The sequence below is a fragment of the Nansenia antarctica genome (genome assembly GCF_963989245.1).
Source record: "Nansenia antarctica genome assembly, chromosome: 2".
Lineage (NCBI taxonomy): Eukaryota > Metazoa > Chordata > Actinopteri > Argentiniformes > Microstomatidae > Nansenia > Nansenia antarctica.
This window is the reverse complement of record NC_137675.1, coordinates 3502617-3524085: the sequence shown is the minus strand read 5'-3', so window position 1 is coordinate 3524085 and position 21469 is coordinate 3502617. Positions and strand designations below refer to the sequence as shown.

The window sequence follows — 21469 nt, the reverse complement described above, 5'->3', positions numbered from 1 at the left end:
CCCTGTAAAGTCTGTGGAAAGGAATTCCTTCGTGCATGTCAACTCTCTAGGCACACGAGGACACACACAGGAGAGAAGCCTCACCAGTGTTCAGAGTGTGGCAAGAGATTCTCCCTTGGCGAGGGCTTGAGAGTTCATCAACGTACACACACGGGAGAGAAGCCCTACTCCTGCCCTGTGTGTGGCAAGAGCTTCAGCCAGCTAGGGAACATGAGAGCACACCAGGAGACACACACAAGACTGACCACAACAGATGAGGTGACGATTAAAGAAGAGGTGAAGGAAGAGGTGAAGGAAGAGGTGAAGGAAGAGGAGGGAATCGGGGGTCTGATCAACTCCGATGGAGAGGAAGTAGAGTGGGAACCTCGTCAGCTTCGTAAGTGGAGGCAGATAACTGACAGTTATATATATAATACCTGACAGTTATATATATAATACCTGACAGATATATATATATATATATATATATATATATATATATATAAAATACCTGACAGTTATATATGTAATACCTGACAGATATAGATATGTATATAATACCTGACAGTTATATATATAATACCTGACAGTTATATATGTAATACCTGACAGTTATATATATGTAATACCTGACAGTTATATATATAATACCTGACAGTTATATATACGTATAATACCTGACAGATATACAGTATATATAATACCTGACAGTTATATATATATATATAATACCTGACAGTTATATATGTAATACCTGACAGTTATATATATATATATATATATATATATATATATATATAATACCTGACAGTTATATATGTAATACCTGACAGTTATATATATATATATATATATATATAATACCTGACAGTTATATATGTAATACCTGACAGTTATATATATATATATATAATACCTGACAGTTATATATGTAATACCTGACAGTTATATATATATATAATACCTGACAGTTATATATATATATATATATATATATATATATATATATATATATATGTAATACCTGACAGTTATATATATAATACCTGACAGTTATATATGTAATACCTGACAGTTATATGTATATATAATACCTGACAGTTATATATATATATATATATATATATATATATATATATATATATATATATATATATATAATACCTGACAGTTATATATGTAATACCTGACAGTTATATATATATATATATATATATATATATATATATATATATATATATATATATATATATATAATACCTGACAGTTATATATATATATGTAATACCTGACAGTTATATATATAATACCTGACAGTTATATATATAATACCTGACAGTTATATATGTAATACCTGACAGTTATATATATATAATACCTGACAGTTATATATATAATACCTGATATATGTAATACCTGACAGTTATATATGTAATACCTGACAGTTATATATATATATATAATACCTGACAGTTATATATGTAATACCTGACAGTTATATATATAATACCTGACAGTTATATATATATATATATATATATATATGTAATACCTGACAGTTATATATATAATACCTGACAGTTATATATGTAATACCTGACAGTTATATATATAATACCTGACAGTTATATATGTAATACCTGACAGTTATATATATAATACCTGACAGTTATATATATAATACCTGACAGTTATATATATATATAATACCTGACAGTTATATATATATATATAATACCTGACAGTTATATATATAATACCTGACAGTTATATATGTAATACCTGACAGTTATATATGTAATACCTGACAGTTATATATATAATACCTGACAGTTATATATGTAATACCTGACAGTTATATGTATATATAATACCTGACAGTTATATATATATATATATATATATATATATATATAATACCTGACAGTTATATATGTAATACCTGACAGTTATATATATAATACCTGACAGTTATTTAAGCAATATCACACGAGAGGGAGTGTGTTATACTGAATATCATATCAGCACGGCTGTGATTCGGTCATAGGTACGAGGCCGCCAGGCCGAGTACCGAAGACAATCACAGCCGTGCTGATATTCAGTATAACACACGACCTCGAGTGTGATATTGCTTTTATACAACAGTTCTACAGCGCAATTTATTAGTTAACAGTAATAAGTGACAACAGATTATTATTTGTTTGTTTATTCAATCATTTATTTTGGCTCCGTCAAGAAAAAATAGTTCCCGCAACGGGACTGTTCAACTGGACTGTTGTCTAGTAACCTGAACACAAACTAGCTACTTTGTATCGTGGCTAGCTACTTTGTATCGTGTACATTTATTTGTACATCTCCATGTATTGTGCAACCAGTGAAATATGACTCGGTTGACAGTCGCTTTGGTGGCATGTGTGAATGTGATTCAGATTCAGACGAGTTGACATCAGACAGCACGCTGCTCCATCGTTTTCTGCTCTCGGCGGATGGTCTCCAATAACTTTTTAGCGAGCTTTCAGACCTGCAAAACACATACGTTTTTTGTTTAGATTGTTATGTTCAGCTACTCATTCATTATAAATCACAATTCAGATCGTAATCTCACCTATGCCCGCTCACTGCCATGATCTCCCTCGCCTCGAGTCCCGCATCGGACAGTTTCTGTATGGCAGTGGCTCTCAGGCTGTGGTTGGTGTAAGATGTGTGTGTCCCTGCCTCTTTGCACATCCTCGGCAACATCTGTGCCAGCTGGTTTACTCCCAGGGGAACGGTGGTGTACCAGTAGCTGTCTGTCTCCGCTGTTACCCTCCTGGGCTGCAGATAGAGGGCTTTTGCATTGGGCGGAATTTTGGTCAGGTATTTTTCGAGCGATGCTACCGGGCAGAGGGGATTTCCTCGCTCCTCAAACATTGCGCCCCTACGATTTTCTTTGTCTCGCTCAAGTGGGTCTTTATGGTTTTTGGTTTCTTCATTAAATGTCATGGTGAAATACTTTTCTCCATTCTCATGACGTTTTAGTACGAATGAGTCAGGTTTGAGATCCCGGTTCCCCTCTTTACCCCTGCGTCCAAAGTGCAACTGAATATCATACCAGACCTTGTTCAGTAAACCTTTTGGATAGTCTGGATTTAATGTTGCAGAATATTTTAAGGTGCGCTGGTCTTCAGGTGATATCGGGGGGCGGTGTGTTGTTTTGTCTTTCCCTGCCCTTCTGAGCTCTTTCACAACACCTTTGAAGACATTATTGGCTGATGTGAATTCTGGGTCCTGCATCAGATTCCAAGACCGGCTAACCGGTGGCTCGTTGATGTAACGGTTTAGACCAGCACGAAGCCCAAGGTAGCTGCTGATGCTGTAGTGCTCCCCTTTAGTTGTCCGGATGGACCCAAAAAACTGCCTCAGGACTGTATTTAGCTCTGCCTTCTCAATGGACTGGATGTTTATGTCTATATGTTTAAGGCTTAGCCAAGTCTGGAGGCAGTTCAAGGCCCATGTTGTTTGCCTTACGGTGTTAATTTCATTTCGACTCTTCTCCAATTTGTCCAGGTCGGCCGGTGTCATATCAGCACACCTGGGGGTTTGCACTGAAGTACCTTCGTCCTCTCCTTCTGATTCATAGTTTAATTCAAATGTTATATTTGGAAATATATCCATCTTCTCTTTCTGTTGTAGGCTAGGCTATATGACCGCTAATGTAGTCTAATTAACGGTAATTTAACACCTGTGCGGGAACGGTAATTTAACACCTGTGCGGGCGGAGTGATACACATAGTTAAAAGTCCCAGTGCTGTTATACTATATATCGTAACTCATGGAATGCCTCTTGTCCAATCAAATGACTTGGTCGGAACTAACTGTTGTATAAATATATAATACCTGACAGCAGGGCTCGACAGTGCGACTGTTTTGGTCGCATTTGCGAGTGAATATATTTCTGTGCGACTATTGAAATACATTCAATCGCACCAGTGCGACTAAAAGACTAAAATGCTGAACTACTGTCATGCGCAGTCAAACGTATGTGTATAAGCGATGAGGGAATGAAAACAGTGAACAGAAAGTTTGAGTCCTATATGCGCTTAAAATGCGCTCGTAGCGCTGTGTTTTGTTAGCCGCTTAGCAGCGTTTGCTTCCGGTTTCATTACAAAGAGGTTAACCCTATATGTGCCTGACGTCTAACATTCAAATGACTCTAACTTCATCTTTTTTCGTATTTCAATGTATGACACATCATTTGAAAGCTTATGATCCGTAGTTCCAATCCACAACACGTCACATTTGAAAGTGTTTATGTATTTTTTTTACATTTGAAAGTGTTTTTTGTTTATATATATTTAGAATATACCAGTCATATTCTGGAATGTGTCTAAATGTTAAAGTTCCATAAGTATAAGCAAAATAAAGTAACAGTTTGTAAATAAATAGTAGCATTATTTTATTTTTTAAAACACGAACCGTGAACCGTGACCCAAAAACCGAGGTTCATACCGAACCGTGGGCCAACTGAAATTAATATTCTTACTTCCCCTTTACATTGTGTGAGTCTCCATTTTTATTACGTCCAAGAGCCGGTTATGATCTTTTTGATATGTTATGATTATGATAATTTGTTGTCGTTGTTGACGAAAATTGCGCAATTTTCATTGTGCTACTGAAATTCTTGGTGTGCTACTAAATTTTTCAACATGGTAGCACAGTGCTACCTGGGAAAAAGGTAAGCGTCAAGCCCTGCCTGACAGTTATATATGTAATACCTGACAGTTATATATATAATACCTGACAGTTATATATGTAATACCTGACAGTTATATGTATATATAATACCTGACAGTTATATATATATATATATATATATATATATATATATAATACCTGACAGTTATATATGTAATACCTGACAGTTATATATATAATACCTGACAGGTGTTATATATAGTATATACTGTATATTATATATAGTAATATATATATCGTTTTTGAAATGTGTATTATTCCTAGTTCATCTATTTGCATGGTTGTCTAATCCCATCCCTGTTTATTCTCACAGGAGAAAGTCTTCCTGATCACAACTCTGGGAGTGATGAAACATTAAGTGCTCCTGCAAGTCCGCCTGCACCAGATCCTCGTAAGATTCCTAAGTGGAAGTGTAACCAAGTTCAGAACATTCACTCCTCAAGTTCAGATCATAGTTGACTGTTGTTCCTGCTGACTGCCCCCCCCCCCCCCCCCCCCCCCCCCCCCCCACACACACACACACACACACACACACACACACACACACACACACACACACACACACGCACACACACCCCGCTCTCTTTCCACATAGATTAGTTGATTCTGTTTCTATTTGTTTTTATTTATGTATCTTCACTGTCTTTGCCGTTCTCATGTATTGTATGTATTGTTCTATGTCGACCCTGAGTATTTCTGTTTATATGTTTGTTTTTTAAATCCTTGCCGGGGCTTCTTGGCCTGATCATCATTGAAAATGAGAATTTGTTCTCAACTGATTTTATCTGGTTAAATAAAGGTCAAATAAAAATAAATAAAGATTCCCCCACGAATGCTGTCTAATCGCACGCTTTTTGATAGCGTTGATGGTTTACATGGGGTATTAGAGGAGACAGTAACATGTGCTGGCAAGCCAGAGGCCGCAAGTTTGAGACTCGGTCAGAGCAACTTGAATTGCGGGACTACTGTTTGCGAGAACTCTGTCGTCTGTTGTCTGTTTCAGCAGCAAATGTACATTATTTCAAGTTCAATCTACAGTACTTGCATTTTAGATGTTATCTAATCCCATAGTTCTTCTCACAGTAGATCACACTCTTCCTGATCACATCTCTGGAGGTGAAGACACATTAAGGGTACCTGGAAGTCCGCCAGCGCCAGATGCTCTCCAGGTGGGAGGAAATTATGACTACATGTTGACTAAATGTTCTTATGAGATCAGTTTATTACAGTAATGTAACAAACCTTCAAAGAATGTCAAAAGATTTAAGGTGTCCGAGTTGGATGAATAGAATTTATCCATAAACGTAGTTAAACATGGATAAACATTTCATTTGACCCAATTAAATCATTGTTTATGATGTTTCCATCTCCCTCCAGGAGGACGGGGAGGAGGAGAGAGTTCACTGTTGCTCTGAGTGTGACCAGGGGTTCGGTCAGCCCTATGACCTCATGCTGCACCAGAGAACACACTTCAGAAGGGTGCTGTTCCATTGCTTTGTGTGCGAGGAGAAATTCAACACGGAGGCGCAACTCACAACACATGAGAAACAGCACTCGGGTAAGGATCCAGAATGAGCATAGTGCATTGTGGGGCGGCTGTGGCGTAGGAGGTAGAGTCGCCGTCTAATGATCACAAGGTTGGCAGATCAGCGGTTCGAGCCCCGGCTGGCCACGTGTCGAAGTGTCCTTGGGCAAGACACTGAACTCCAAAATTGCTCCCAGTGAGCGGGCCAGCGCCTTGCATGGCAGCTTGCCGCCATTGGTGTGTGAATGTGTGTGTGAATGGGTGAATGAGAGGCCGTTGTAAAGCGATTTGGAGCAGCTATATAAGTGCAGTCCACTGATGTTTTCGGACTCCTGTCCTGTAAAACCTGCTACGAACATTGTGCCGAAATGAACACTGTCAACAAAATACATCTGAGGACATTTGCATTGAAATATTTTGGCTTGACTAGCGAGTGTGTCATTGATATTCAACAAATTTTTCAGAATAAAAGTCTGAACATTTGGTCGGTTGCCGACTTGTTCCCCCTTTCACCAGATGCAGGAGAGATGTCCTCCGGGGAGGAGAGTCCTCCCACGTTAGTGGGTCAGTGCCTGGGGAGGCGCAAAGCAAAGTCTCCCGCTGGAGTGAAGTCTCCTGCCCGCTGCCCGACGTGCGGAAGAGAGTTCCCAGACTCCCGCGGCATCCGAAGACACATGAGGATTCACACAGGAGAGAAACCTTTCAGGTGCTCCACATGTGGGATGAGATTCAATCAGAAAGGACATCTCAATACACACCAGAAAATGTACAGAGGTGAGGAGTTGACCAGCTGACCCATAGGACTCCTAAGCATGCCTTTCAAATGGAGTTTGTTGAACTTGCTTCCAGTTCAAGACATACATCTTTTCCATAGGGCTTACATTTTCGTATATGTCTTATTTCCTGATTAACTAGTATTTGATTAGTTGATTAGTTTGCTACCTCTAGTCTCTATGCTACTAAGTTTAGACTTTGAGACCATATTATTGAAAACCATTTAATAGCTGAGCGCTAGTTAATGTGATTTAAAAAAAAATGTATCCATAGAAAACACACTGATGGGTATTCAAATAGTCACACTGTGTTTGTCCGACAGGAGGGAAACCCAACGCATGCTACGCTGGTGAGCAGGAGAGTCGCCCACCGTCTGAAGTACCCGAACCATCAGTTGGAGTAGCCAAATCGTCAGTTGGGATAGTCGAATCGTCAGTTGGGATAGTCGAACCGTCAGCTGGGATAGTCGAATCGTCAGTTGGGATAGTCGAACCGTCAGTTGGGATAGTCGAATCGTCAGTTGGGATAGTCGAACCGCCAGTTGGGATAGTCGAATCGTCAGTTGGGATAGTCGAATCGCCAGTTGGGATAGTCGAATCGTCAGTTGGGATAGTCGAATCGTCAGTTGGGATAGTCGAACCGTCAGCTGGGATAGTCGAATCGTCAGTTGGGATAGTCGAATCGCCAGTTGGGATAGTCGAATCGTCAGTTGGGATAGTCGAATCGCCAGTTGGGATAGTCGAATCGGCAGTTGGGATAGTCGAATCGGCAGTTGGGATAGTCGAATCGCCAGTTGGGATAGTCGAACCGTCAGTTGGGATAGTCGAATCGTCAGTTGGGATAGTCGAATCGTCAGTTGGGATAGTCGAATCGTCAGTTGGGATAGTCGAATCGTCAGTTGGGATAGTCGAATCGCCAGTTGGGATAGTCGAATCGTCAGTTGGGATAGTCGAATCGTCAGTTGGGATAGTCGAATCGTCAGTTGGGATAGTCGAATCGTCAGTTGGGGTAGCTGAACCGTCAGTTGGGGTAGCTGAACCGTCAGTTGCACCTTGTTTCTGTCCTGTGTGCGGGACGGCGTTCGCGAGGGCCGAGCAGCTCCCAGAACACCAGCTCGTCCACCTCAGCGAGAAGCCCTACCCCTGCCCTGTCTGCGGGAAGAGATTCGCCAACGAAAGCTACGTAAAAATCCACCAGCGGGTACACACCGGAGAAAAGCCTTACCCGTGCTCAGAGTGCGGCCAGAGGTTTGTGACGACGTCGGCCCTTAAAAACCACAAGGTGACGCACACCGGAGAGAAGCCGTACGGCTGCACGGTGTGCGGGGTGGGGTTCAGGCAGTCGTCGCACCTGTCGGTGCACTACCAGACTCACTCGGGGAGGAGGCCTTACCTCTGCTCCGTCTGCGGGAAGAGCTACGTCCGGTCGGACGAGCTCAAAGTTCACAGGAGAACTCACACGGGGGAGAAACCATACCAGTGCGATGAGTGCGGGAAGAGGTTTTACTACCGGCAAGGCCTTCGTGCACACCAAAGGACTCACGCCGGCAAGCCCATCGGGCCAACCAGACAGTTGGGTCGACCCAAGCAGTCACCTAAAAGCAGTCAATTGACTTGATTTAAAAAAAAAAAAATATAATAATAAAAAAAAATGTTTGTGTGCAGCTGTTGTTCATGTTATGAGACGATGCGAACTGTGTATCTGTTATGATGCCGTTTTATACCATAGTACTTATAGCTGAAGGGACACTAATTACGGCATTTTACTTGTTATGTAGGATCTTTCTAGAATGTTCAGAGAAGTGCTGTCTTATCGTAGTGATAGTGGAAGATTGGAAAATATTTTGTCTTGCCTTTCACATCTTTATCTTGGGTGTATAAATATATTTGTATATATCTATCTATATATTTTTTTCTCCAGATCCATAAGCCTTTATTGTATTGGAAGAGCCTGTCTTTGTATTAATCTTGATGTAATTGCCTTGTTCGTTCCAGTAGAAGCTCACTTCATGAAGCTAGACATTCAAAGCACAATGCCCACAGCACTGCACTTAACCCCTAACTGCTCCAGGGGTGTTGACTATAACTGACCCTGAGCCCAAAGCTCTGAGCTCTGTTCTCCCTGGGGGGGGGGGGGGGGGGTTGCAGAAAATAGCACATTCCAAACAGTTGATTGACTATTGATTAGCAAATAAAATGTTTTTTAAAACAAACAAACTTGTGCCTTGTAGCCTGCATGTGAAATGCTATCTACTCTACCCAATGATGCACATAATTCAATAAAAAAAACGTACCTTGCTCCTTTACCACAAGGGTCTTTCTCTATGTTCAGAAGTGGCTATACTAACTCATGTGGTTAGGGGACTGCCCAGTCTCTCTGATGGTCATGTCAGTTATCATTTGAAACATTTATAATCCGTTTGTGCAACACTAGAGAGGCACCTGCTGACAATAAGGTTACATAGTAGACACTGCATTATTCACGTGAGGGACCTTTATTGTGAAGGTCGAAGAAAATCATGACCCGGATGTGATGCAATTTGTGTTTTGGTTTTTAGGAGGAAAAAAAAAATGTTATTCCTCTCATGACATCTAGCTAATTTGCAACATTAAGGAAGTACAAGACCTGATCTTTTGTATCTTCAAAAATTGCAGGCGATATTACCCCACCTGGATTTAAACCACTTACGGAACTTACTTTACTAACGAGGGAGTCGGGAGGTTTGACATTTGGAATAACTGTTTCAGCATCAGCAGAAGCATGACTGTAGCCGGCCCGGCTGACTAGCTAACTGACTGTTTAACATAGAGCTGGAGTAGTTTAACATAGAGCTGGAGTAGTTTGCAGTATGGATATGATCTATGGTAGTTTGTGCTTGCAGCGCGATGGCACGTCACTGTCTGTGAAATGTACAGTCGGGATGATTCGCGATAGATGAGAGATGAATGTTTGAGAAAAAGCTTGGACTTGTGTGAGTCCTGATGTGAGTTCTCTGGACACTCACTAAAACGCTTATTGCAAATTTAAAATGAGTAAATAATGTTGGTATTATAGTTTTTCATGAGGATTCATTATGACCAGTTCATCCCACCTCTTTGCCGCTCAACTGAACCCAAGCCCACCCTGTCTGACCGTAACCTTGGTGACACAATGCAGAATCAGGAGATGATTTCAAGTAGTGAAACAAAACAAATGGATATTATAGTCAAAGAAGAGGATGACATAGCTTGGGGGTTGAATGCTGGTAGGTACTAACTAGGCATGTTCACTGAAATGTGACTTTTATTTCATATATATTGACACACACATACATATATATACTGTATATTGTAGTGCCGAGAGACGAGAGTCGGAGGCGGTGTATCGAATGTCACAGCTAAACGTTTATTTACAGACATGAACAAGTCTCTACCACATGCTTCAAGAAGTCACAAACTTGGGTACTACACACTTAACTCTCCGTGCGGAACCAAACTCCCCAACCCATAGTTCCGTGGGTGAATTATGTCAACCCACCACTATATATATAAGGTGACCCTTTTTACTCATCTTTACCAATAATTGTGGTTGGCACTACTGTATATAGTTTTAACTCATTCAGTGCAGAAGTTTGTGTGTTAGTGTGAATAAAGTTGCCCAGGTTGTCGACTTTATTCACCAAAAATGCATACATGATGATGCTTCATTTTGTAGCCAATCAAAGTGTTGTTGCTAGGTAAAATACCACGTAGAACACTTGGCACTCTAGGTGTTGAGTGTTCTGGAATGCTTTGGCAGTTGGTGAGTTAATTATCTGCCCATTTCCCACAGGAGCGAGTCCTGACCTCAGCTCTAGTGGAGGGGAGATTCCCCCCACATCAGGAGAGCCCCCCCAACACCCGGACAACCACAAAGCAAAGAGCCCTCACCAATGCCTCGAATGTGGAAAAGAATTCTCTGCCTTATCAAGTTTTAAACGGCACCGGATGACACACACAGGAGAGAGGCCTCGCCTGTGGCCCCTGAAGTCGCACCAGATGACGCACGCTCACTATGTCACGGAATCGCCTGGTGTACAGCTACAACGACAGCCAGAGGCAAGTCATTTGGGCGATTACAAAAAGTTTGAGGTAGATTAGACATTTCAAGTCAACAATTTGTGAGAGCAGCTGGTGAAACTGTGAACAAGTCGACAACCAATCAAAACATTCCGACTTTTATTCAGAAAAAAATTGCAATGCAATGTTGCAATGTTTTGGCTTGACTAGTGAATGTGACATTGATTTTCAACAATGTTACATTTTTCTGAATGAAAGTCTGATTGCCAAGTCGGTTGCCGACTTGTTCCCGGTTTCACCAGCTGCTGTCACATATTGTATCAATTCAAACTCGACAGATGTTGTCCTACCAATCTGCTCATTATCCAGCTGTATGTCTTTCATTCAGGCACCTGATGACCCTAAACCCAGAGAGTCTCAGGGTCCTGACAGTAACCAGACTGACCAGGAAACAGCGAAGGGGTTAGAGGCCGACTCTGAGAACTCAGGCAACCTCCATCAAACACTCCAGCTCAATGGAGAGGCATCTGGTTGGTATTTTCCTTATTTATTTATTTTTATGTTCACCTAGAATGGTGTCAATGGTCAGTTACATAAAACGGTATTTGTTTGCCTTGTTGATTTACCTGTACCCTCTCCTTCTTTCCTGTCAGCAAAGCACTTTAACTCACGCTCCAGTGACAAGGAGGGCTCTTCTACATCTGGGCGTACTGAACACCAGGACAATCACAAAGCAAAGCGTCCTCCTTACCGCTGCCTAGAATGTGGAAAAGTTTGCCCTCTCCCGTCAAGGCTTAAAATCCACATGAGGACGCACTCCGGAGAGAAGCCTTACCCGTGCTCGGTGTGCGGGAAGCGGTTCCGCGAGATAGGACACCTCAACGTACACCAGAGGTTGCACACCGGTGAAAAGCCTTACCCGTGCCCAGACTGTGAGATGAGGTTCGTCAGCCAAGGGCAGCTAACGTCACACCGGTACACGCACACTGGAAAGAGTGGACACGCACACTGGAAACCCCAACTTTGCCCTTTGTGCGGGAAACGGTTCCGTAACCGGTCCAAACTGCTACGGCACCAGAAAATACACTCTGGTGAGAAGCCTTACCCGTGCTCTGTGTGTGGGATGACGTTCCGCGAGAGAGGCCACCTCAGCACCCATCAGCGTCTTCACTCCGGAGAGAAGCCCTACTCGTGCCCGGACTGCGGAAAGAGTTTTATTAGTCTTGGAAATATGAAGATCCACCATCGGATTCACACGGGAGAGAAGCCTTACCATTGTTCGTTCTGTGGGAAGACGTTCTCTAGACTCGGTCACCTGAAGTCCCACTTACGAACGCATTCCGGATTGAGGCCAAAACTAACGGTGCAGAAGACTTTTCAGTGCCCCGACTGCGGGATGAGCTTCTCTTCGTCAAAAACGTTATGGAATCACAGACGTACACATGCCAGAAGAGGCACTGCTGCCGGTGTGAGTCGAGCTGCTGGCCAACCACTCAAGCAACGGGGGGCCACGCCTCTCCGTGATGAGGTAGATTTATACCTCATAACGACAAACTGACTATAACTACATGTAATTTATTCAAGTAATTCTTCCTTCTTCTCGCAATGTAACTGCCAATGGCCCCTGGTCATAGCATAGATACATTTTTCTTATAAGGGCTGATGGATAGATGATTGACTTACTTAGACAAGTATATTTGTTGTAAGTTGCTTTGGATAAAGGTGTCTGCTAAATGCCCAAAATGTATATGATTCTTAATCCTAGGCTGATATGAACCAATCCAGCCAGGCCTCATCCAGCAGTGAACCCAAACCGTCTGAGTCACTAGGCTCAGATTGTTGCCATAGAGACGGACACAAGCTACAGGATCTGAAGGTGGCTTTAGTAAGAGTAAGAGTGGAGGACGCTGGCCACAGACTGGAACTAGATGTTGCAGTGAAAAAGGAAGAGGATCCCTTCTTTAGTAAGTCTATTGCGGGCGTCTGGGTGGCGTAACTCATTAAAATGCTTGTCACGTAATCGAAGGGGCCCAGGTTCGATTACGTCCATTGGCGTATTCTCATCGCTTCTCTCTCTCTCTCCCATCCTTCCTGTCAAGTCATGAAGCATGAATGATTTATTGACATTGTGACTTCTAGTTCTTCAATTGACTTGTAGTTCCTTATTGTCTCTATTTTTGCGTCTTTCACACAGCAGAAAAATGTAAGGGCAAAGAACAGGGGGATGGTGCAGAGGAGAAGGACATTGGTGGTTTCATCAATTCTGATGGAGAAGAAATTGATTGGGATTCCATTGAACATAGTACGTGAGCGATGAATAGGATCTAAAAAATAAAATTATGAATTAATTAGGAAATTGGGATTTATTTTAATCTAACTCATGCTTTCTCATTTCTACAGGAGAGAGTTCTGACCATCAGTCCGGCAGCGAGGAGAGTCCCCTTGTATCGAGGAAACCGGAAGACCAGGAGAACCACAAAGCAAAGGGCCCTCATCTGTGTTCAGTGTGTGGGAAGGAACTATCCAGCGCTTCTAAACTGATGTTACATCACAGATCACACACAGGAGAGAAGCCTTTCCCGTGTCTGGTGTGTGGGAAACAATTCTCTCAAGCTGCGAACCTTAAGACTCACCAGAAGGTGCACAGTGGCGAGAAACCGTACCCCTGCCAGGACTGTGGCAGCAGGTTCACTCACCCGGGAGACTTGAAGAGGCACCAGTTGCTGCATACAGGAGAGAAGCCGTACAGCTGCTCAGAGTGTGGCAAAAGCTTCGCCCTACCGTCATACCTGAAATCACACCAGCTTACACATACCGGAGAGAAGTCCCACTCCTGTGGCCTCTGTGCGAAGAGTTTCCCCACAGCTTCGAGGCTGAGGAGTCACGAGAGAGTGCATACGGGGGAGAAGCCTTACCGGTGCTCGTACTGTGACAGGAGCTTCGCTCTATCGGGGACCCTGGTGAAACACGAACGGCTCCACACGGGAGAAACGCCTTACCGCTGCACGGAGTGCGACAAGGGATTCTCTCAGCTGCCGTCCTTAAAGAGACACATGCGTAGGCACACCGGGGAGAGCTTCTATCATTGTTCTCAGTGTGAGGAGAGCTTTCCAACGTCGACAGAGCTGGAAGAGCACCAAAGTTTGTGCAAGAAAGACTTGTTGAAGACGGTAGGATGTGAATGTATTCCTCAAGTTCTAAGTCCAAGGGATGCTAAATTCCTAGGAGGCCGCAGTGGCCAATGTTGTTCTTTTTAACTACGTATTAGATTCACTCATTTAATGCTGTGGGTGAATAAAGTCGCCCCAATTGTGATTCTGGTGTGCCACGGGTGATGAGAAAGAAGAAGAAAAAAAGAAATATGACGTTTGATTTTGTACCCAATCAAGGTATTATTGCTCGGTAGATGCCACATAAAACACTTGGCACTCTAGTTGCTGGATCTTCCGGAATTCTTTGGCAGTTGGTGGGTTAAGGTCTAGGAAAGCAAATGTATGGACTCCCTAGCCAACCAAGAGTTTCCACACCCTTATTCTACATGATGATAGATTTGAACAATATAGCTAGGCATTGTGTTGCGATAAATTACATTCGTTACATTCCCATCACTTTGATCTTTCCTTTTATATTTCTTTTAAGGATTCTAACGCTGCATCCAAACCCGGGGAAGTGCTGGGCTCTGACAGTAACCATGGCGACACAAATGTCCTGCAGGTGGAGGGGGTGCAGTCCCCTAAAGACGGGCCCACAGTTAAAGTTCAAGTGGAGAAAGTCGGTGGATCGATCAACTCTGACGGAGAGGAAGGCGACTGGAATCCTCTTCCATGTAGTAAGTGTCAGAAGAACACTCAGTTATTGAATCTAGAACACTCAGTTATTGAATCTAGGGACCCAAGATTCTCTTTCTTTACACTGCAACATATGCTGGTTACCAGCGTCCCGATTGGGGTTCCACGATTGACAGTAGAAAAGGCATTGACGCTGACACCGAAAACTGCTTGTTTTCACAGAGGACGGTCCTGACCATCAGTCCGCTAGTGAGGAGAGTCCCTCTAAGTCAGGAGACCCTGAACATCACCAGGAGAACCGCAAAGCCAAGAGCCCTCACCGCTGCCTCGAGTGTGGGAAAGAGTTCTCCGTTTTATCCAGACTACAGAAGCACATGAAGACGCACACCGGCGAGAAGCCGTACCCGTGCTCCGTGTGCGGGAAGAGGTTCCGCGAGAACGCGCATCTCCGAGAGCACACAAAAACGCACACGGGGGAAAAACCGTACTCCTGTTCGGACTGCGGAAACACCTTTTCTTTCGTGGCAGCCTTAAAAAGACATTTGCAGACACACACGGGGGAGAAGCCTCACACCTGTTCCGTGTGTGACAAGAGTTTTTCCCGAGTCGGTGGTCTCAGAGAACACAAGCGATCGCACACGGGAGAGAGGCCTCATTCTTGTCTCGTCTGTGGAATGACTTTCTCCAGAGTGACCGCTTTTAAGAAACACCAGCTGACGCACACCGGAGAGAAGCGGCACATCTGCGACGTCTGCGGGAAGGGGTTCTCCGAAGCGACGTACCTGAGGAGTCATCAGAGAACGCACACCGGAGAGAAGCCCTACCAGTGCGAGGACTGTGGGAAGAGTTTCTCCCAGTCAGGCAGTCTGGGAAGACATCGACTAACTCACTCCAAGGACAAGCTTGATTCTGGCTCTCTGGTAGCTGCTGCTGGTGATCACCCGAACCCTGAGCAACTTACCGAGGACTCTCACAAGGTGGGATAAAGGCCCACTCCAGTAATATGTCACATTTCTAGATAGATAGATAGATAGATAGATAGATAGGTACTTACTTTATTGATCCCAGAGGGGAAATTACAGTGTTGCAGCTAGGGATGCACCGAACATTCGGCCACCGAATGTATTCGGCCGAATATCGCAAAATAAAGCACATTCGGTATTCGGCCGAATGTGTGAAAACACCGAATGTTTACCACCGAATAGTGGCCGTGTTTTGATGACGCAATACGATTAAATATAACTCTCAACAGGCGCGCGGCGCGAGGCGACGCGCTTTCAAAACTGGCTGCGTTCGTAAATTCACTCAGGAAGTCCGATCAGCACTCGTGGAATGCCTCTCGTCCAATCAAATGACTCGGTTTCTCTATGACGTCGGGCCCAGTGTGCGCTCCAGCGCTCTCAGAGCGACTTTACGAACGCAACCTTACACTCATCTAGCTAGTTAGCTTAGCAGTCGTAGTGGAAGAAGCAGAGTTGTTGCCTTGTTGAAAACATATTCAGACTCCCAGCTGTTCTACACGAGTTTATGACATGCAGCTGTATCATGCGGTGGTTTCTATGCAAACCAGAGACTATAAAAACAAAAGATATTCATTCTGAAATAACATTAACTATTATCCTTACACTCAGGTGGACTCAATTCAACTTGTTGAATGACTTGTTGAAGACATTTAGCATTTGACCTAATTTTAAGAGTGACAAAGGGTCTGAATACTTATGTACATGAGGTATTTCTGTATTTACATTTTAATACATTTGCAAACATTAAAAAACGTTTTTACTTAGATTATGGGGTACTGTGTGTGGATTGATGGCAAATCTATTCAAAAATGTGAAAAAAGTGAAGGGGTCTAAATACTTTCTGAAGCCTATGTAGAGACAAATCATGAATATCATTAACTTGAACCCTGGAAAGCAGTAGAGATTAAATCCCACGATAATTAGTTATAATAAGTTATATATAAAAGTTCTTTTTTTTCAATCTCAATTTCTTTCTTTGAGAAGCATGAATAAAAAGCAAAATGTATTTAGTTTATGCAATGATAAAATTAAAAACTGCCGATACACATTCGGTATTCGGTATTCGGCCAAGTGTTTCCTTAAATTCGGCTTCGGCCTCGGCCAAGAATTTTCATTTCGGTGCATCCCTAGTTGCAGCCACCAATGACACATCATCACAACACAAAGGTTCGCTTCCTTAGACAAATGTATTTGTTTGTAAGTCACTTTGTATAAAGGCGTCTGCTAAATGCCCAAAAATGTTAATGTAAATGATCCCAAGAGGATTCTGTAGCTCGCCTCATACTGGATCCAAAACTGGAGGTTTTTCTGTTAGCTTTAGCATCGCTTCTGTCATTGTCGCAAGCAGTCGTGTCTCTTTTCTCTGCTTCTGTTACTTCTTCTGTCACTTTTCTCTTCTCTGTTTTAAAAAAAAAAAATTATCTCTTTTGTTTTTAGGATACTGGTGACCCACCCGGCCCGTCCCTCTCCTGTCCTGCTGAACCCAAACCCAAACAGTCGCCGGAGCCTCACAGTAACCATAGCAACCAGACCGCAGCAACACGGGGGCTGCTGGATGCTGCATCGGACGAACAGGAAGAAGAAGTCGGCGGTTTTATCAATGCCGAAGGCGTGGAAGTGGATTGGGATTTTTCTTATCTTAGTAAGTCACGGTTGAATGGGTTAGACTTTGGTCGAAACCGTGTTATTTTTCCTCAGTTGATCAAACACTCTACTTGGCAGTATGTAAAAAAAATAAAAAATACGGAATACTAGCTGATCTCGGTCTAGAATGTGTGTCTGAAATGTGTGAAATAAATGATGTAGCGATCACTTCTGTTTACGTGTGATAGAGCCATCAGTACCACAACGTGGAGGCCAAGGGGGGTAATACATGTAAAAAGCCTAGAAGACTTCACTAATGCTTAACGCTATACAACATTGACATGAAGTGTGTTCCTTTGTTTAACTCTCAACTATCTTGTTGACACACAGCCGAGAGTCCCGGCCTTCGCTCTGGGAACGAGGATATCGGAGGAGGAGCGCCCGGACGCCGCCGCGAGGACCTCAAAGCCAAGAGCTCCTACTGCTGTTCCGTCTGCGGCAAAGACTGCCAGAAGCAGTCGGCGCTGATCAAACACATGCGGACTCACACCGGAGAGAAGCCTTTCAAATGCTGCGTGTGCGCCAAGCGGTTCTCGCAGAACGGACACCTCAAAGACCACCAGAAGGTCCACACGGGGGAGAAGCCGTTCCCCTGTCCGGACTGCGGGAAGAGTTTCGCTCACGCGAGCGCGATGAGGAGACACATGCTGGGACACTCGGGAGAGAAGCCTCACTGCTGCACCGTGTGCGGGAAGGGGTTCTCTCAGGCGGGACGTCTGAAGGAACACCTGCGCCGGCACGCGGGGGACAAGCCCTACCCGTGCTCCGTCTGCAGGAAGGCTTTCGCCAGCCGGATCGACCTCTCGAAACATCAGAGGACGCACAGGAGAGACAAACCGCACGGCTGCGGCCAGTGTGGGCGGGGCTTCGCTCGACGCCACAGCCTACGGAAGCACCAGCGGACACACCTAACCGAGGAGTCTGAAAGTGTGAAGAGTGAGGGAGACGTGTCTGTGACCGACGATGACACTTCCTCTGCAGCTCATATCAGCAGGGTGGACAAACAATGATTAGTGTTTCCTGTCTGTCTGTCTGTCTGTCTAACATCAAGCAGGGAGACACTTGTAGTCGGATTTGTGCTTCCAAAGAGTTTTATCTTTTTTTTTTTTTTTTTTCTTGAACAGAAAAACAAACAACAGGAGAGACAGACGCCACAAACGGGGAAAAAACAAACAAGATACAAGTAATACACAAACATTGAAGCAGACAAAAAATATATATATATAAATACATAAAAATAAAAATAAATCTGGGTACAAAGGTACATTTCTTTTGGGGGGGTATGCATGGCAGGGCGTGAACATAAAAATTATAATCAGACAGCCATCCATCCATGATCTCAGAGCTAAAAAAACAAAACAGGGAGAGCCACTTATGTACTGCGCAGTCCTTGCAGTAATGTAGAGGCCAGTCTTGGGCCAATAAAGGCCAGATATGGATCCCACATACTGTGGAAATGGTCAGTTCTGGAGTCCAACATTGCTGTAACAAATTCACAAGGAATGCAGCTCATAATAATGTTGTGCCAGGAGTTCTTTGAAGGAGAGGCTTCTTTAATCCAGTATAGTAGAATGTTCTTCCTTGCAGCAAAAGTGAGCAAATTAAACAGTCTCTTATGACTGGGTCTTGTAATATGACAGTCGGTAAAGCCAAGAAGCAGATTTACAGGGTTAAGCTCAATAGGTGCATCAAAAATAAAGGTCAGTTCGTCTACTACACTTGACCAGTAATTCTGTATCTTCGAACATGACCAAAAACAGTGAATAAAATCACCAATAAAGGTTTGACATTTACAGCACATTGGGGAAGAATCTGGATACATTTTGTTTTTGAGTGCAGGAGTTATATGTATACGGTGGAGAATTTTGAGTTGAGTTGATTTAAACCGATTACAAACAGATATATCTTTGGCATATGTCCAGACCTGCTGCCAGTCTGGGGCTCCAATAGAGATACCCAGATCTCTTTCCCACGCCACTTTAGTGGCCAGGGAGGTAGGCGGTAAAATAGAACATTTATAGAAAGTGTTAATTCGTACAGGAACTTGGAGAGATAAGATCTGTTCAATCTGTGAGACTGTGTTGTTAGTTATTAATGTGCTGTCCTTAACAATAAAATGTTTAAGTTGTACATTTTTAACCTGGAATTTTTAACCTGGCTTTATCCAATGTTCAGATTTAAGTTCTTGAATGTTATGCAAATTACCGCATATTTAATTAGGTAACCCCTCATTTGCATATTTAAAAATACAATTTCAGGAAACTTGTAATACAAAAAATAATTGTCTTAATGTAAGTGATTAACTGGGGAAGTTTCATAGTGAAGGCTATTAGTTAATTTGTTTACCCTATTCACCTACCTTAAAGGTTACAGGTATTTTGGATTTGGCCCTCTGGCAAAAACCCCCGGGAGTTTTGGGAGGGACCTGGAGGCTACATTTTTCATAAAAGGTCCCTAGAAGTCAAATAAATCATCAAAACATGTTAGCCAGAGAGTGGTCACGGAATTTTGGTTTTGGACCCTACTAACTACTGTGAGTAACAACCATAATCATGTTACCACTTTGAGAGGAATTCCTCATATATATTCTATTTGGCAGTTTTTGGAGTGCCTGTCTGTGTATTCTAGTTGACAAGACATGGATGTTGTTTGTTTAAAACGTTTATGCTAGCTCGAGAGTTCGTAGAGCTAGCATCTGTAAGTAGCTACTGTGCGCAGGGTTGCCAGATGGGGCGGATTACCCTCGAATGGGCTACTTTTCATCACACTGGGCCGGAAAAAGGCAGTTGGGCTGGATAAATAACATTTAAGCGATATCAAAATGTCAGTACCTGAATGTTACAACATGTGTTAAGTTAAAACGCACACCCTAGTAGCTATATACAATGTGCATTTTTTTTAAACGTTATTTTACAAACATCATTGGCAACAGACAAACAGTTTAGGGCGCAGGAGATGGGCACCTGCCGAATAGGAATTAGTGGTTTTCTGACAATTATAGGTTTTGGGCTGGTGGTTTTTGGTCGATTAAGCGATTTTTAGACTGTGGTTAGGCTGGAAAATGTCAACCTATCTGGCAACCCTGGTTCGCCCTGTCACACTGACAAGGAACAAGAGGATTTTGGAAGGTGAGATTAGCGCGGGACATGAGGGTCTTTGCTGATCATTTCTGAGTTTGAGAGTATTTAATTGTACACCTACTTAGTAGCTGAAGTTTGCCAACAATATTAGAGCAACTTTAATAAGTTTGGAATTTAGCTGGCATAGCTATCAAGATATTTCTGAGGTGATTATAGCTAGCTAGCTAATTATCGTCATCATATTTGGCTTTTTTCACTTGAGGTTTTTGGTGAGGAGGTGCAATGCGTTTGTCTAATTCTCTGTGCAGGATGTGGTGGACAAGGTCATCAAATCCATCTGTGACAATTGAAAAGTACAAAACATGCTGTCAATATTATGATATCTTTCTTGGATGATATTTGAGTGATGGTAAATTGCTCAACAGTCTAGAACGTTGTATACGCTGATACGCTCATCAATGGAAGCTCTCCTCAACGCCCCCAATCCCTCGCCTCCTCCCTGCCACCCATACCTAGAGCATTGGATGGGCCGTGAGACAGATGCAAATAGAGAGATAGGTGAGTACATTGGATGGGCCGTGAGACAGATGTAAATAGAGAGATAGGTGAGTAGCCGGGCCCACCTGTGTTGATAGTCACACACATCGTAGAATTAGTTTATGACATGGTTGTTGTCTATGGGGGGCGTTTATGAATGAACGATAAGTGGACAATCCCTTGTTGTGTACCTTTTTGGGACTGATGTTTCTTATCTTCATTAGCAGCTGTCTCAGCCAATGCCCCATGTCCTTTAATGGCGGGTGAGGGCCCTCTGTTGGCGTCTGAGGTATGTTCACCAACAGCACCTGTCCGGATGTCACCTCATGAGTGTTCACTCTGTGATCAA

The 21469-nt window shown here is 43.0% G+C and overlaps 1 long non-coding RNA gene across 1 annotated transcript; it reads left to right on the top strand.

The window, feature by feature from the left end:
* The first annotated feature begins 305 nt into the window (after positions 1-305).
* On the top strand, positions 306-6196 carry LOC308151058. The gene is made up of 4 exons (XR_013937276.1): positions 306-376; positions 5027-5104; positions 5797-5882; positions 6091-6196. It is a non-coding gene; the product is annotated as an uncharacterized lncRNA (long non-coding RNA).
* The last annotated feature ends 15273 nt before the right edge of the window (positions 6197-21469 follow it).